The sequence below is a fragment of the Petromyzon marinus genome, chromosome 23, assembly GCF_048934315.1.
Source record: "Petromyzon marinus isolate PM22_M1 ecotype Great Lakes invasive population chromosome 23, UKy_Petmar_22M1.pri1.0, whole genome shotgun sequence".
In the NCBI taxonomy this organism is placed as follows: Eukaryota; Metazoa; Chordata; class Hyperoartia; order Petromyzontiformes; family Petromyzontidae; genus Petromyzon; species Petromyzon marinus.
Genome location: NC_133689.1, coordinates 22,589,515 through 22,606,238, shown reverse-complemented (window position 1 = coordinate 22,606,238; position 16,724 = coordinate 22,589,515).

Below are 16,724 nucleotides of genomic sequence, written 5' to 3'. Positions count from 1 at the left end.
TGTGATTGAATTCTCCCCGTCTGGACGAGCGGGATTGAATGGTGCAACTGATTTTGCTGTGCTGTGTTAAATAAGATATTTGCATGACTGCTTTTGTTTTATTTTGTGAATAGCAAAAAGCATTCAACCCCATAATACATGTTGTTTTATTGGTCGCTCGTCCATTTCATATCCCATAGCTTAACCACTCATATCTTTGGATTCCTCTCGATGAGGCGAGCAGTACGAGTACCACCTTGATGGGTCTGCGACGTTTACTTCCAGAGTTATTACAAAAAAACCACAAACATCCCAGAATCCTCTCGGTTTGGGGTCAAAATGTTGTCGCTCATTAAATCCCATAAGAAACGTCGCATCGAATAAATGTGATTGAATTCTCCCCGTCTGGACGAGGGGGATTGAATGGTGCAACTGATTTTGCTGTGCTGTGTTAAATAAGATATTTGCATGAATGCTTTTGTTTTATTTTGTGAATAGCAAAAAGCATTCAACCCCATAATACATGTTGTTTTATTGGTCGCTCGTCCATTTCATATCCCATAGCTTAACCACTCATATCTTTGGATTCCACTCGATGAGGCGAGCAGTACGAGTACCACCTTGATGGGTCTGCGACGTTTCCTTCCAGAGTTATTACAAAAAAACCACAAACATCCCAGAATCCTCTCGATTTGGGGTCAAAATGTTGTCGCTCATTAAATCCCATAAGAAACGTCGCATCGAATAAATGTGATTGAATTCTCCCCGTCTGGACGAGGGGAATTGAATGGTGTAACTGATTTTGATGTGCTGTGTTAAAACAGATATTTGCATGACTGCTTTTGTTTTATTTTGTGAATAGCAAAAAGCATTCAACCCCATAATACATGTTGTTTTATTGGTCGCTCGTCCATTTCATATCCCATAGCTTAACCACTCATATCTTTGGATTCCACTCGATGAGGCGAGCAGTACGAGTACCACCTTGATGGGTCTGCGAGGTTTCCTTCCAGAGTTATTACAAAAAAAACACAAACATCCCAGAATCCTCTCGGTTTGGGGTCAAAATGTTGTCGGTCATTAAATCCCATAAGAAACGTCGCATCGAATAAATTTGATTGAATTCTCCCCGTCTGGACGAGGGGGATTGAATGGTGTAACTGATTTTGATGTGCTGTGTTAAAACAGATATTTGCATGACTGCTTTTGTTTTATTTTGTGAATAGCAAAAAGCATTCAACCCCATAATACATGTTGTTTTATTGGTCGCTCGTCCATTTCATATCCCATAGCTTAACCACTCATATCTTTGGATTCCACTCGATGAGGCGAGCAGTACGAGTACCACCTTGATGGGTCTGCTACGTTTCCTTCCAGAATTGTTACCAAAAAACCGCAAACATCCCAGAATCCTCTCGGTTTGGGGTCAAAATGTTGTAGCTCATTAAATCCCATTAAAGAAACGTCGCATCGAATAAATGTGATTGAATTCTCCCCGTCTGGACGAGCGGGATTGAATGGTGCAACTGATTTTGCTGTGCTGTGTTAAATAAGATATTTGCATGACTGCTTTTGTTTTATTTTGTGAATAGCAAAAAGCATTCAACCCCATAATACATGTTCTTTTATTGGTCGCTCGTCCATTTCATATCCCATAGCTTAACCACTCATATCTTTGGATTTCTCTCGATGAGGCGAGCAGTACGAGTACCACCTTGATGGGTCTGCGACGTTTCCTTACAGAGTTATTACAAAAAAAAACCACAAACATCCCAGAATCCTCTCGATTTGGGGTCAAAATGTTGTCGCTCAATAAATCCCATAAGAAACGTCGCATCGAATAAATGTGATTGAATTCTCCCCGTCTGGACGAGCGGGATTGAATGGTGCAACTGATTTTGCTGTGCTTTGTTAAATAAGATATTTGCATGACTGCTTTTGTTTTATTTTGTGAATAGCAAAAAGCATTCAACCCCATAATACATGTTGTTTTATTGGTCGCTCGTCCATTTCATATCCCATAGCTTAACCACTCATATCTTTGGATTCCTCTCGATGAGGCGAGCAGTACGAGTACCACCTTGATGGGTCTGCGACGTTTACTTCCAGAGTTATTACAAAAAAACCACAAACATCCCAGAATCCTCTCGGTTTGGGGTCAAAATGTCGTCGCTCATTAAATCCCATAAGAAACGTCGCATCGAATAAATGTGATTGAATTCTCCCCGTCTGGACGAGGGGGATTGAATGGTGTAACTGATTTTGATGTGCTGTGTTAAAACAGATATTTGCATGACTGCTTTTGTTTTATTTTGTGAATAGCAAAAAGCATTCAACCCCATAATACATGTTGTTTTATTGGTCGCTCGTCCATTTCATATCCCATAGCTTAACCACTCATATCTTTGGATTCCACTCGATGAGGCGAGCAGTACGAGTACCACCTTGATGGGTCTGCGAGGTTTCCTTCCAGAGTTATTACAAAAAAAACACAAACATCCCAGAATCCTCTCGGTTTGGGGTCAAAATGTTGTCGGTCATTAAATCCCATAAGAAACGTCGCATCGAATAAATTTGATTGAATTCTCCCCGTCTGGACGAGGGGGATTGAATGGTGTAACTGATTTTGATGTGCTGTGTTAAATAAGATATTTGCTTTACTGCTTTTGTTTTATTTTGTGAATAGCAAAAAGCATTCAACCCCATAATACATGTTCTTTTATTGGTCGCTCGTCCATTTCATATCCCATAGCTTAACCACTCATATCTTTGGATTCCTCTCGATGAGGCGAGCAGTACGAGTACCACCTTGATGGGTCTGCGACGTTTCCTTCCAGAGCTATTACAAAAAAAAACCACAAACATCCCAGAATCCTCTCGATTTGGGGTCAAAATGTTGTAGCTCATTAAATCCCATTAAAGAAACGTCGCATCGAATAAATGTGATTGAATTCTCCCCGTCTTGACGAGCGGGATTGAATGGTGCAACTGATTTTGCTGTGCTGTGTTAAATAAGATATTTGCATGACTGCTTTTGTTTTATTTTGTGAATAGCAAAAAGCATTCAACCCCATAATACATGTTGTTTTATTGGTCGCTCGTCCATTTCATATCCCATAGCTTAACCACTCATATCTTTGGATTCCTCTCGATGAGGCGAGCAGTACGAGTACCACCTTGATGGGTGTGCGACGTTTACTTCCAGAGTTATTACAAAAAAACCACAAACATCCCAGAATCCTCTCGGTTTGGGGTCAAAATGTTGTCGCTCATTAAATCCCATAAGAAACGTCGCATCGAATAAATGTGATTGAATTCTCCCCGTCTGGACGAGGGGGATTGAATGGTGTAACTGATTTTGATGTGCTGTGTTAAAACAGATATTTGCATGACTGCTTTTGTTTTATTTTGTGAATAGCAAAAAGCATTCAACCCCATAAAACATGTTGTTTTATTGGTCGCTCGTCCATTTCATATCCCATAGCTTAACCACTCATATATTTGGATTCCACTCGATGAGGCGAGCAGTACGAGTACCACCTTGATGGGTCTGCGACGTTTACTTCCAGAGTTATTACAAAAAAAACCACAAACATCCCAGAATCCTCTCGATTTGGGGTCAAAATGTTGTCGCTCAATAAATCCCATAAGAAACGTCGCATCGAATAAATGTGATTGAATTCTCCCCATCTGGACGAGCGGGATTGAATGGTGCAACTGATTTTGCTGTGCTGTGTTAAATAAGATATTTGCATGACTGCTTTTGTTTTATTTTTTGAATAGCAAAAAGCATTCAACCCCATAATACATGTTGTTTTATTGGTCGCTCGTCCATTTCATATCCCATAGCTTAACCACTCATATCTTTGGATTCCTCTCGATGAGGCGAGCAGTACGAGTACCACCTTGATGGTTCATCGACGTTTCCTTCCAGAGTTATTACAAAAAAACCACAAACATCCCAGAATCCTCTCGATTTGGGGTCAAAATGTTGTCGCTCAATAAATCCCATAAGAAACGTCGCATCGAATAAATGTGATTGAATTCTCCCCGTCTGGACGAGCGGGATTGAATGGTGCAACTGATTTTGCTGTGCTGTGTTAAATAAGATATTTGCATGACTGCTTTTGTTTTATTTTGTGAATAGCAAAAAGCATTCAACCCCATAATACATGTTGTTTTATTGGTCGCTCGTCCATTTCATATCCCATAGCTTAACCACTCATATCTTTGGATGCCACTCGATGAGGCGAGCAGTACGAGTACCACCTTGATGGGTCTGCGAGGTTTCCTTCCAGAGTTATTACAAAAAAACCACAAACATCCCAGAATCCTCTCGGTTTGGGGTCAAAATGTTGTCGGTCATTAAATCCCATAAGAAACGTCGCATCGAATAAATTTGATTGAATTCTCCCCGTCTGGACGAGGGGGATTGAATGGTGTAACTGATTTTGATGTGCTGTGTTAAAACAGATATTTGCATTACTGCTTTTGTTTTATTTTGTGAATAGCAAAAAGCATTCAACCCCATAATACATGTTGTTTTATTGGTCGCTCGTCCATTTCATATCCCATAGCTTAACCACTCATATCTTTGGATTCCACTCGATGAGGCGAGCAGTAGGAGTACCACGTTGATGGGTCTGCTACGTTTCCTTCCAGAATTGTTACCAAAAAAACGCAAACATCCCAGAATCCTCTCGGTTTGGGGTCAAAATGTTGTCGCTCATAAAATCCCATTAAAGAAACGTCGCATCGAATACATGTAATTGAATTCTCCCCGTCTGGACGAGTGGGATTGAATGGTGCAACTGATTTTGCTGTGCTGTGCTAAATAAGATATTTGCTTTACTGCTTTTGTTTTATTTTGTGAATAGCAAAAAGCATTCAACCCCATAATACATGTTGTTTTATTGGTCGCTCGTCCATTTCATATCCCATAGCTTAACCACTCATATCTTTGGATTCCTCTCGATGAGGCGAGCAGTACGAGTACCACCTTGATGGGTCTGCGACGTTTACTTCCAGAGTTATTACAAAAAAACCACAAACATCCCAGAATCCTCTCGATTTGGGGTCAAAATGTTGTCGCTCAATAAATCCCATAAGAAACGTCGCATCGAATAAATGTGATTGAATTCTCCCCATCTGGACGAGCGGGATTGAATGGTGCAACTGATTTTGCTGTGCTGTGTTAAATAAGATATTTGCATGACTGCTTTTGTTTTATTTTTTGAATAGCAAAAAGCATTCAACCCCATAATACATGTTGTTTTATTGGTCGCTCGTCCATTTCATATCCCATAGCTTAACCACTCATATCTTTGGATTCCTCTCGATGAGGCGAGCAGTACGAGTACCACCTTGATGGTTCAGCGACGTTTCCTTCCAGAGTTATTACAAAAAAACCACAAATATCCCAGAATCCTCTCGATTTGGGGTCAAAATGTTGTCGCTCAATAAATCCCATAAGAAACGTCGCATCGAATAAATGTGATTGAATTCTCCCCGTCTGGACGAGCGGGATTGAATGGTGCAACTGATTTTGCTGTGCTGTGTTAAATAAGATATTTGCATGGCTGCTTTTGTTTTATTTTGTGAATAGCAAAAAGCATTCAACCCCATAATACATGTTGTTTCATTGGTCGCTCGTCCATTTCATATCCCATAGCTTAACCACTCATATCTTTGGATGCCACTCGATGAGGCGAGCAGTACGAGTACCACCTTGATGGGTGTGCGACGTTTACTTCCAGAGTTATTACAAAAAAACCACAAACATCCCAGAATCCTCTCGGTTTGGGGTCAAAATGTTGTCGCTCATTAAATCCCATAAGAAACGTCGCATCGAATAAATGTGATTGAATTCTCCCCGTCTGGACGAGGGGGATTGAATGGTGTAACTGATTTTGATGTGCTGTTTTAAAACAGATATTTGCATGACTGCTTTTGTTTTATTTTGTGAATAGCAAAAAGCATTCAACCCCATAATACATGTTGTTTTATTGGTCGCTCGTCCATTTCATATCCCATAGCTTAACCACTCATATCTTTGGATTCCACTCGATGAGGCGAGCAGTACGAGTACCACCTTGATGGGTCTGCTACGTTTCCTTCCAGAATTGTTACCAAAAAACCGCAAACATCCCAGAATCCTCTCGGTTTGGGGTCAAAATGTTGTCGCTCATAAAATCCCATTAAAGAAACGTCGCATCGAATAAATGTAATTGAATTCTCCCCGTCTGGACGAGCGGGATTGAATGGTGCAACTGATTTTGCTGTGCTGTGCTAAATAAGATATTTGCTTTACTGCTTTTGTTTTATTTTGTGAATAGCAAAAAGCATTCAACCCCATAATACATGTTGTTTTATTGTTCGCTCGTCCATTTCATATCCCATAGCTTAACCACTCATATCTTTGGATTCCTCTCGATGAGGCGAGCAGTACGAGTACCACCTTGATGGGTCTGCGACGTTTACTTCCAGAGTTATTACAAAAAAAAACACAAACATCCCAGAATCCTCTCGATTTGGGGTCAAAATGTTGTCGCTCAATAAATCCCATAAGAAACGTCGCATCGAATAAATGTGATTGAATTCTCCCCATCTGGACGAGCGGGATTGAATGGTGCAACTGATTTTGCTGTGCTGTGTTAAATAAGATATTTGCATGACTGCTTTTGTTTTATTTTTTGAATAGCAAAAAGCATTCAACCCCATAATACATGTTGTTTTATTGGTCGCTCGTCCATTTCATATCCCATAGCTTAACCACTCATATCTTTGGATTCCTCTCGATGAGGCGAGCAGTACGAGTACCACCTTGATGGTTCAGCGACGTTTCCTTCCAGAGTTATTACAAAAAAACCACAAACATCCCAGAATCCTCTCGATTTGGGGTCAAAATGTTGTCGCTCAATAAATCCCATAAGAAACGTCGCATCGAATAAATGTGATTGAATTCTCCCCGACTGGACGAGCGGGAATGAATGGTGCAACTGATTTTGCTGTGCTGTGTTAAATAAGATATTTGCATGACTGCTTTTGTTTTATTTTGTGAATAGCAAAAAGCATTCAACCCCATAATACATGTTGTTTTATTGGTCGCTCGTCCATTTCATATCCCATAGCTTAACCACTCATATCTTTGGATGCCACTCGATGAGGCGAGCAGTACGAGTACCACCTTGATGGGTCTGCGAGGTTTCCTTCCAGAGTTATTACAAAAAAACCACAAACATCCCAGAATCCTCTCGGTTTGGGGTCAAAATGTTGTCGGTCATTAAATCCCATAAGAAACGTCGCATCGAATAAATTTGATTGAATTATCCCCGTCTGGACGAGGGGGATTGAATGGTGTAACTGATTTTGATGTGCTGTGTTAAAACAGATATTTGCATGACTGCTTTTGTTTTATTTTGTGAATAGCAAAAAGCATTCAACCCCATAATACATGTTGTTTTATTGGTCGCTCGTTCATTTCATATCCCATAGCTTAACCACTCATATCTTTGGATTCCACTCGATGAGGCGAGCAGTAGGAGTACCACGTTGATGGGTCTGCTACGTTTCCTTCCAGAGTTATTACAAAAAAAACACAAACATCCCAGAATCCTCTCGGTTTGGGGTCAAAATGTTGTCGCTCATAAAATCCCATTAAAGAAACGTCGCATCGAATAAATGTAATTGAATTCTCCCCGTCTGGACGAGTGGGATTGAATGGTGCAACTGATTTTGCTGTGCTGTGCTAAATAAGATATTTGCTTTACTGCTTTTGTTTTATTTTGTGAATAGCAAAAAGCATTCAACCCCATAATACATGTTGTTTTATTGTTCGCTCGTCCATTTCATATCCCATAGCTTAACCACTCATATCTTTGGATTCCTCTCGATGAGGCGAGCAGTACGAGTACCAACTTGATGGGTCTGCGACGTTTACTTCCAGAGTTATTACAAAAAAAAACACAAACATCCCAGAATCCTCTCGATTTGGGGTCAAAATGTTGTCGCTCAATAAATCCCATAAGAAACGTCGCATCGAATAAATGTGATTGAATTCTCCCCATCTGGACGAGGGGGATTGAATGGTGTAACTGATTTTGATGTGCTGTGTTAAAACAGATATTTGCATGACTGCTTTTGTTTTATTTTGTGAATAGCAAAAAGCATTCAACCCCATAATACATGTTGTTTTATTGGTCGCTCGTTCATTTCATATCCCATAGCTTAACCACTCATATCTTTGGATTCCACTCGATGAGGCGAGCAGTAGGAGTACCACGTTGATGGGTCTGCTACGTTTCCTTCCAGAGTTATTACAAAAAAAACACAAACATCCCAGAATCCTCTCGGTTTGGGGTCAAAATGTTGTCGCTCATAAAATCCCATTAAAGAAACGTCGCATCGAATAAATGTAATTGAATTCTCCCCGTCTGGACGAGTGGGATTGAATGGTGCAACTGATTTTGCTGTGCTGTGCTAAATAAGATATTTGCTTTACTGCTTTTGTTTTATTTTGTGAATAGCAAAAAGCATTCAACCCCATAATACATGTTGTTTTATTGTTCGCTCGTCCATTTCATATCCCATAGCTTAACCACTCATATCTTTGGATTCCTCTCGATGAGGCGAGCAGTACGAGTACCACCTTGATGGGTCTGCGACGTTTACTTCCAGAGTTATTACAAAAAAAAACACAAACATCCCAGAATCCTCTCGATTTGGGGTCAAAATGTTGTCGCTCAATAAATCCCATAAGAAACGTCGCATCGAATAAATGTGATTGAATTCTCCCCATCTGGACGAGGGGGATTGAATGGTGTAACTGATTTTGATGTGCTGTGTTAAAACAGATATTTGCATGACTGCTTTTGTTTTATTTTGTGAATAGCAAAAAGCATTCAACCCCATAATACATGTTGTTTTATTGGTCGCTCGTTCATTTCATATCCCATAGCTTAACCACTCATATCTTTGGATTCCACTCGATGAGGCGAGCAGTAGGAGTACCACGTTGATGGGTCTGCTACGTTTCCTTCCAGAGTTATTACAAAAAAAACACAAACATCCCAGAATCCTCTCGGTTTGGGGTCAAAATGTTGTCGCTCATAAAATCCCATTAAAGAAACGTCGCATCGAATAAATGTGATTGAATTCTCCCCGTCTGGACGAGGGGGATTGAATGGTGTAACTGATTTTGATGTGCTGTGTTAAAACAGATATTTGCATGACTGCTTTTGTTTTATTTTGTGAATAGCAAAAAGCATTCAACCCCATAATACATGTTGTTTTATTGGTCGCTCGTCCATTTCATATCCCATAGCTTAACCACTCATATATTTGGATTCCACTCGATGAGGCGAGCAGTACGAGTACCACCTTGATGGGTCTGCTACGTTTCCTTCCAGAATTGTTACCAAAAAACCGCAAACATCCCAGAATCCTCTCGGTTTGGGGTCAAAATGTTGTCGCTCATAAAATCCCATTAAAGAAACGTCGCATCGAATAAATGTAATTGAATTCTCCCCGTCTGGACGAGCGGGATTGAATGGTGCAACTGATTTTGCTGTGCTGTGCTAAATAAGATATTTGCTTTACTGCTTTTGTTTTATTTTGTGAATAGCAAAAAGCATTCAACCCCATAATACATGTTGTTTTATTGTTCGCTCGTCCATTTCATATCCCATAGCTTAACCACTCATATCTTTGGATTCCTCTCGATGAGGCGAGCAGTACGAGTACCACCTTGATGGGTCTGCGACGTTTACTTCCAGAGTTATTACAAAAAAACCACAAACATCCCAGAATCCTCTCGATTTGGGGTCAAAATGTTGTCGCTCAATAAATCCCATAAGAAACGTCGCATCGAATAAATGTGATTGAATTCTCCCCATCTGGACGAGCGGGATTGAATGGTGCAACTGATTTTGCTGTGCTGTGTTAAATAAGATATTTGCATGACTGCTTTTGTTTTATTTTTTGAATAGCAAAAAGCATTCAACCCCATAATACATGTTGTTTTATTGGTCGCTCGTCCATTTCATATCCCATAGCTTAACCACTCATATCTTTGGATTCCTCTCGATGAGGCGAGCAGTACGAGTACCACCTTGATGGTTCAGCGACGTTTCCTTCCAGAGTTATTACAAAAAAACCACAAACATCCCAGAATCCTCTCGATTTGGGGTCAAAATGTTGTCGCTCAATAAATCCCATAAGAAACGTCGCATCGAATAAATGTGATTGAATTCTCCCCGTCTGGACGAGCGGGATTGAATGGTGCAACTGATTTTGCTGTGCTGTGTTAAATAAGATATTTGCATGGCTGCTTTTGTTTTATTTTGTGAATAGCAAAAAGCATTCAACCCCATAATACATGTTGTTTCATTGGTCGCTCGTCCATTTCATATCCCATAGCTTAACCACTCATATCTTTGGATGCCACTCGATGAGGCGAGCAGTACGAGTACCACCTTGATGGGTGTGCGACGTTTACTTCCAGAGTTATTACAAAAAAACCACAAACATCCCAGAATCCTCTCGATTTGGGGTCAAAATGTTGTCGCTCATTAAATCCCATAAGAAACGTCGCATCGAATAAATGTGATTGAATTCTCCCCGTCTGGACGAGGGGGATTGAATGGTGTAACTGATTTTGATGTGCTGTTTTAAAACAGATATTTGCATGACTGCTTTTGTTTTATTTTGTGAATAGCAAAAAGCATTCAACCCCATAATACATGTTGTTTTATTGGTCGCTCGTCCATTTCATATCCCATAGCTTAACCACTCATATCTTTGGATTCCACTCGATGAGGCGAGCAGTACGAGTACCACCTTGATGGGTCTGCTACGTTTCCTTCCAGAATTGTTACCAAAAAACCGCAAACATCCCAGAATCCTCTCGGTTTGGGGTCAAAATGTTGTCGCTCATAAAATCCCATTAAAGAAACGTCGCATCGAATAAATGTAATTGAATTCTCCCCGTCTGGACGAGCGGGATTGAATGGTGCAACTGATTTTGCTGTGCTGTGCTAAATAAGATATTTGCTTTACTGCTTTTGTTTTATTTTGTGAATAGCAAAAAGCATTCAACCCCATAATACATGTTGTTTTATTGTTCGCTCGTCCATTTCATATCCCATAGCTTAACCACTCATATCTTTGGATTCCTCTCGATGAGGCGAGCAGTACGAGTACCACCTTGATGGGTCTGCGACGTTTACTTCCAGAGTTATTACAAAAAAAAACACAAACATCCCAGAATCCTCTCGATTTGGGGTCAAAATGTTGTCGCTCAATAAATCCCATAAGAAACGTCGCATCGAATAAATGTGATTGAATTCTCCCCATCTGGACGAGCGGGATTGAATGGTGCAACTGATTTTGCTGTGCTGTGTTAAATAAGATATTTGCATGACTGCTTTTGTTTTATTTTTTGAATAGCAAAAAGCATTCAACCCCATAATACATGTTGTTTTATTGGTCGCTCGTCCATTTCATATCCCATAGCTTAACCACTCATATCTTTGGATTCCTCTCGATGAGGCGAGCAGTACGAGTACCACCTTGATGGTTCAGCGACGTTTCCTTCCAGAGTTATTACAAAAAAACCACAAACATCCCAGAATCCTCTCGATTTGGGGTCAAAATGTTGTCGCTCAATAAATCCCATAAGAAACGTCGCATCGAATAAATGTGATTGAATTCTCCCCGACTGGACGAGCGGGAATGAATGGTGCAACTGATTTTGCTGTGCTGTGTTAAATAAGATATTTGCATGACTGCTTTTGTTTTATTTTGTGAATAGCAAAAAGCATTCAACCCCATAATACATGTTGTTTCATTGGTCGCTCGTCCATTTCATATCCCATAGCTTAACCACTCATATCTTTGGATGCCACTCGATGAGGCGAGCAGTACGAGTACCACCTTGATGGGTGTGCGACGTTTACTTCCAGAGTTATTACAAAAAAACCACAAACATCCCAGAATCCTCTCGGTTTGGGGTCAAAATGTTGTCGCTCATTAAATCCCATAAGAAACGTCGCATCGAATAAATGTGATTGAATTCTCCCCGTCTGGACGAGGGGGATTGAATGGTGTAACTGATTTTGATGTGCTGTTTTAAAACAGATATTTGCATGACTGCTTTTGTTTTATTTTGTGAATAGCAAAAAGCATTCAACCCCATAATACATGTTGTTTTATTGGTCGCTCGTCCATTTCATATCCCATAGCTTAACCACTCATATCTTTGGATTCCACTCGATGAGGCGAGCAGTACGAGTACCACCTTGATGGGTCTGCTACGTTTCCTTCCAGAATTGTTACCAAAAAACCGCAAACATCCCAGAATCCTCTCGGTTTGGGGTCAAAATGTTGTCGCTCATAAAATCCCATTAAAGAAACGTCGCATCGAATAAATGTAATTGAATTCTCCCCGTCTGGACGAGCGGGATTGAATGGTGCAACTGATTTTGCTGTGCTGTGCTAAATAAGATATTTGCTTTACTGCTTTTGTTTTATTTTGTGAATAGCAAAAAGCATTCAACCCCATAATACATGTTGTTTTATTGTTCGCTCGTCCATTTCATATCCCATAGCTTAACCACTCATATCTTTGGATTCCTCTCGATGAGGCGAGCAGTACGAGTACCACCTTGATGGGTCTGCGACGTTTACTTCCAGAGTTATTACAAAAAAAACCACAAACATCCCAGAATCCTCTCGATTTGGGGTCAAAATGTTGTCGCTCAATAAATCCCATAAGAAACGTCGCATCGAATAAATGTGATTGAATTCTCCCCATCTGGACGAGCGGGATTGAATGGTGCAACTGATTTTGCTGTGCTGTGTTAAATAAGATATTTGCATGACTGCTTTTGTTTTATTTTTTGAATAGCAAAAAGCATTCAACCCCATAATACATGTTGTTTTATTGGTCGCTCGTCCATTTCATATCCCATAGCTTAACCACTCATATCTTTGGATTCCTCTCGATGAGGCGAGCAGTACGAGTACCACCTTGATGGTTCAGCGACGTTTCCTTCCAGAGTTATTACAAAAAAACCACAAACATCCCAGAATCCTCTCGATTTGGGGTCAAAATGTTGTCGCTCAATAAATCCCATAAGAAACGTCGCATCGAATAAATGTGATTGAATTCTCCCCGACTGGACGAGCGGGAATGAATGGTGCAACTGATTTTGCTGTGCTGTGTTAAATAAGATATTTGCATGACTGCTTTTGTTTTATTTTGTGAATAGCAAAAAGCATTCAACCCCATAATACATGTTGTTTTATTGGTCGCTCGTCCATTTCATATCCCATAGCTTAACCACTCATATCTTTGGATGCCACTCGATGAGGCGAGCAGTACGAGTACCACCTTGATGGGTGTGCGACGTTTACTTCCAGAGTTATTACAAAAAAACCACAAACATCCCAGAATCCTCTCGGTTTGGGGTCAAAATGTTGTCGGTCATTAAATCCCATAAGAAACGTCGCATCGAATAAATTTGATTGAATTCTCCCCGTCTGGACGAGGGGGATTGAATGGTGTAACTGATTTTGATGTGCTGTGTTAAAACAGATATTTGCATGACTGCTTTTGTTTTATTTTGTGAATAGCAAAAAGCATTCAACCCCATAATACATGTTGTTTTATTGGTCGCTCGTCCATTTCATATCCCATAGCTTAACCACTCATATCTTTGGATTCCACTCGATGAGGCGAGCAGTACGAGTACCACCTTGATGGGTCTGCTACGTTTCCTTCCAGAATTGTTACCAAAAAACCGCAAACATCCCAGAATCCTCTCGGTTTGGGGTCAAAATGTTGTCGCTCATAAAATCCCATTAAAGAAACGTCGCATCGAATAAATGTAATTGAATTCTCCCCGTCTGGACGAGCGGGATTGAATGGTGCAACTGATTTTGCTGTGCTGTGCTAAATAAGATATTTGCTTTACTGCTTTTGTTTTATTTTGTGAATAGCAAAAAGCATTCAACCCCATAATACATGTTGTTTTATTGTTCGCTCGTCCATTTCATATCCCATAGCTTAACCACTCATATCTTTGGATTCCTCTCGATGAGGCGAGCAGTACGAGTACCACCTTGATGGGTCTGCGACGTTTACTTCCAGAGTTATTACAAAAAAAAACACAAACATCCCAGAATCCTCTCGATTTGGGGTCAAAATGTTGTCGCTCAATAAATCCCATAAGAAACGTCGCATCGAATAAATGTGATTGAATTCTCCCCATCTGGACGAGCGGGATTGAATGGTGCAACTGATTTTGCTGTGCTGTGTTAAATAAGATATTTGCATGACTGCTTTTGTTTTATTTTTTGAATAGCAAAAAGCATTCAACCCCATAATACATGTTGTTTTATTGGTCGCTCGTCCATTTCATATCCCATAGCTTAACCACTCATATCTTTGGATTCCTCTCGATGAGGCGAGCAGTACGAGTACCACCTTGATGGTTCAGCGACGTTTCCTTCCAGAGTTATTACAAAAAAACCACAAACATCCCAGAATCCTCTCGATTTGGGGTCAAAATGTTGTCGCTCAATAAATCCCATAAGAAACGTCGCATCGAATAAATGTGATTGAATTCTCCCCGACTGGACGAGCGGGAATGAATGGTGCAACTGATTTTGCTGTGCTGTGTTAAATAAGATATTTGCATGACTGCTTTTGTTTTATTTTGTGAATAGCAAAAAGCATTCAACCCCATAATACATGTTGTTTTATTGGTCGCTCGTCCATTTCATATCCCATAGCTTAACCACTCATATCTTTGGATGCCACTCGATGAGGCGAGCAGTACGAGTACCACCTTGATGGGTCTGCGAGGTTTCCTTCCAGAGTTATTACAAAAAAACCACAAACATCCCAGAATCCTCTCGGTTTGGGGTCAAAATGTTGTCGGTCATTAAATCCCATAAGAAACGTCGCATCGAATAAATTTGATTGAATTCTCCCCGTCTGGACGAGGGGGATTGAATGGTGTAACTGATTTTGATGTGCTGTGTTAAAACAGATATTTGCATGACTGCTTTTGTTTTATTTTGTGAATAGCAAAAAGCATTCAACCCCATAATACATGTTGTTTTATTGGTCGCTCGTTCATTTCATATCCCATAGCTTAACCACTCATATCTTTGGATTCCACTCGATGAGGCGAGCAGTAGGAGTACCACGTTGATGGGTCTGCTACGTTTCCTTCCAGAGTTATTACAAAAAAAACACAAACATCCCAGAATCCTCTCGGTTTGGGGTCAAAATGTTGTCGCTCATAAAATCCCATTAAAGAAACGTCGCATCGAATAAATGTAATTGAATTCTCCCCGTCTGGACGAGTGGGATTGAATGGTGCAACTGATTTTGCTGTGCTGTGCTAAATAAGATATTTGCTTTACTGCTTTTGTTTTATTTTGTGAATAGCAAAAAGCATTCAACCCCATAATACATGTTGTTTTATTGTTCGCTCGTCCATTTCATATCCCATAACTTAACCACTCATATCTTTGGATTCCTCTCGATGAGGCGAGCAGTACGAGTACCAACTTGATGGGTCTGCGACGTTTACTTCCAGAGTTATTACAAAAAAAACACAAACATCCCAGAATCCTCTCGATTTGGGGTCAAAATGTTGTCGCTCAATAAATCCCATAAGAAACGTCGCATCGAATAAATGTGATTGAATTCTCCCCATCTGGACGAGGGGGATTGAATGGTGTAACTGATTTTGATGTGCTGTGTTAAAACAGATATTTGCATGACTGCTTTTGTTTTATTTTGTGAATAGCAAAAAGCATTCAACCCCATAATACATGTTGTTTTATTGGTCGCTCGTTCATTTCATATCCCATAGCTTAACCACTCATATCTTTGGATTCCACTCGATGAGGCGAGCAGTAGGAGTACCACGTTGATGGGTCTGCTACGTTTCCTTCCAGAGTTATTACAAAAAAAACACAAACATCCCAGAATCCTCTCGGTTTGGGGTCAAAATGTTGTCGCTCATAAAATCCCATTAAAGAAACGTCGCATCGAATAAATGTAATTGAATTCTCCCCGTCTGGACGAGTGGGATTGAATGGTGCAACTGATTTTGCTGTGCTGTGCTAAATAAGATATTTGCTTTACTGCTTTTGTTTTATTTTGTGAATAGCAAAAAGCATTCAACCCCATAATACATGTTGTTTTATTGTTCGCTCGTCCATTTCATATCCCATAGCTTAACCACTCATATCTTTGGATTCCTCTCGATGAGGCGAGCAGTACGAGTACCACCTTGATGGGTCTGCGACGTTTACTTCCAGAGTTATTACAAAAAAAAACACAAACATCCCAGAATCCTCTCGATTTGGGGTCAAAATGTTGTCGCTCAATAAATCCCATAAGAAACGTCGCATCGAATAAATGTGATTGAATTCTCCCCGTCTGGACGAGTGGGATTGAATGGTGCAACTGATTTTGCTGTGCTGTGCTAAATAAGATATTTGCTTTACTGCTTTTGTTTTATTTTGTGAATAGCAAAAAGCATTCAACCCCATAATACATGTTGTTTTATTGTTCGCTCGTCCATTTCATATCCCATAGCTTAACCACTCATATCTTTGGATTCCTCTCGATGAGGCGAGCAGTACGAGTACCACCTTGATGGGTCTGCGACGTTTACTTCCAGAGTTATTACAAAAAAAAACACAAACATCCCAGAATCCTCTCG